The sequence below is a fragment of the Anastrepha ludens genome, unplaced genomic scaffold (genome assembly GCF_028408465.1).
Source record: "Anastrepha ludens isolate Willacy unplaced genomic scaffold, idAnaLude1.1 ptg000058l, whole genome shotgun sequence".
In the NCBI taxonomy this organism is placed as follows: Eukaryota; Metazoa; Arthropoda; class Insecta; order Diptera; family Tephritidae; genus Anastrepha; species Anastrepha ludens.
Window position 1 is genome coordinate 10,001 of NW_026530053.1, and position 2,500 is coordinate 12,500.

The 2,500-nt window shown below is 29.0% G+C and overlaps 1 non-coding gene and 1 pseudogene across 1 annotated transcript; both read left to right on the forward strand.

Annotated features, from left to right (window-relative positions):
• Positions 1-260: 260 nt before the first annotated feature.
• LOC128871128 (5.8S ribosomal RNA) lies at positions 261-441 on the forward strand. The gene has a single exon (XR_008455746.1). It is a non-coding gene; the product is annotated as a 5.8S ribosomal RNA (ribosomal RNA).
• A 438-nt stretch (positions 442-879) lies between these two features.
• The window catches only part of LOC128871147 (large subunit ribosomal RNA), a 4,521-nt pseudogene continuing 2,900 nt past the window's right edge, over positions 880-2,500 (forward strand).

The window sequence follows — 2,500 nt, forward strand, 5'->3', positions numbered from 1 at the left end:
ATTTATTATTATATTTATATATAAATAAAATGATTAAAAAAATACAAAATAATCAAACATAATAAATACCACCACTGTATTATTGTTGAACTAAGACATTCGCAACTTAATAAAAATGTTTAGAGTTAAATATATTTGATATATATTATTGAAAGAAAATCAATTTATATTTTATTATTATTATTATTTAATTTTACTCTTTCAATTAATATATGCAAAAAAAAATTGACATTTGTTATAAATAAAAATAAATAAAAAAATACTCTAAGCGGTGGATCACTTGGCTCATGGGTCGATGAAGAACGCAGCAAACTGTGCGTCATCGTGTGAACTGCAGGACACATGAACATCGACATTTTGAACGCATATCGCAGTCCATGCTGTTATGTACATTAAATTAAATTTTAAAGTACTGCTTGGACTACATATGGTTGAGGGTTGTAAGACTATGCTAAATAAGTTGCTTATTCTTTTATAAAAATAATTGAATTTAAGCAAATGTGTATATTATTGGATTTTAAATAATTCATAATATTAATAGCAAAAAAATAAAGATATATAATGAATTTTTTATTTATTAATATATTCTTAAAAAAAAAAAATCCTCTCAAATAAAATGAAATAAAAAAAATTTTGAATCTAAGTATTCTCTTTAAAAAATTTTCATATTATTTATATATATATAAAATATTAATTTATATATGTAATTAAAGGAGGAATGTCTAGCATAAAAATTAATTTTTTTTATTCTAGAATTGCCTCATTTTACATAATTATTATTTATAATATATATTTATATAAAAGGAAAAAAGAAAAATAGAGATGAAAAGATGATATAATTATTTATTAAATTGTGAGAAGATAAAAAATATTTTAAAACAACCTCAACTCATATGGGATTACCCCCTGAATTTAAGCATATTAATGAGGGGAGGAAAAGAAACTAACAAGGATTTTCTTAGTAGCGGCGAGCGAAAAGAAAATAGTTCAGCACTAAGTCACTTTGTCTATATGTCAAATGTGAGATGCAGTGTATGGAATATCTTAATATCTAGTATGAGAAATTAACGATTTAAGTCCTTCTTAAATGAGGCCATTTACCCATAGAGGGTGCCAGGCCCGTATAACGTTAATGATTACTAGAAAGATATTTCCAAAGAGTCGTGTTGCTTGATAGTGCAGCACTAAGTGGGTGGTAAACTCCATCTAAAACTAAATATAACCATGAGACCGATAGTAAACAAGTACCGTGAGGGAAAGTTGAAAAGAACTCTGAATAGAGAGTTAAATAGTACGTGAAACTGCTTAGAGGTTAAGCCCGATGAACCTGAATATCCATTATGAAAAATTCATCATTAAATAATTAAAAATAATGTGCATTTTTTTCATATAAGGACATTGTAATCTATTAACATAATAAAAGTATTTATCAAAAGATCATTGGTGATATTAAGTTTATTTAAATTAATTTGCTTTTTAAGCATATTAACATAGAATAAATACTAATGATTTGATAAAGTGTTGATAGATTTTATTATATATAATGCTAAAATTCATTTTTTGAATTTTACAAAAAATTTAATATCTATGATATTAATATTTATTTGTATGCATTTATATGATTAACAATGCGAAAGATTCAGGATACCTTCGGGACCCGTCTTGAAACACGGACCAAGGAGTCTAACATATGTGCAAGTCATTGAGTTATATTAAACTTAATGGCATAATTAACTTAACTTAAAAATATAATGGGATTAATTTTTAGTCTATTTTCTTAAATAGTCAATTAATTCAATCCCGGGGCGTTCCATATAGTTATGTATAATGATAATTTATTATTATTTATACCTCTAACTGGAGCGTACCTTGAGCATATATGCTGTGACCCGAAAGATGGTGAACTATACTTGATCAGGTTGAAGTCAGGGGAAACCCTGATGGAAGACCGAAACAGTTCTGACGTGCAAATCGATTGTCAGAATTGAGTATAGGGGCGAAAGACCAATCGAACCATCTAGTAGCTGGTTCCCTCCGAAGTTTCCCTCAGGATAGCTGGTGCATTTAAAAATTATATAAAATAATCTTATCTGGTAAAGCGAATGATTAGAGGCCTTAGGGTCGAAACGATTTTAACCTATTCTCAAACTTTAAATGGGTAAGAACCTCACCTTTCTTGATATGAAGGTTGAGGTTATGATATAATGTGCCCAGTGGGCCACTTTTGGTAAGCAGAACTGGCGCTGTGGGATGAACCAAACGTAATGTTACGGTGCCTAAATTAACAACTCATGCAGATACCATGAAAGGCGTTGGTTGCTTAAAACAGCAGGACGGTGGACATGGAAGTCGTAATCCGCTAAGGAGTGTGTAACAACTCACCTGCCGAAGCAACTAGCCCTTAAAATGGATGGCGCTTAAGTTGTATACCTATACATTACCGCTAAAGTAGATGATTTATAAAACAATTTCGATTGATTTATAAATTTTGAAACTTTAG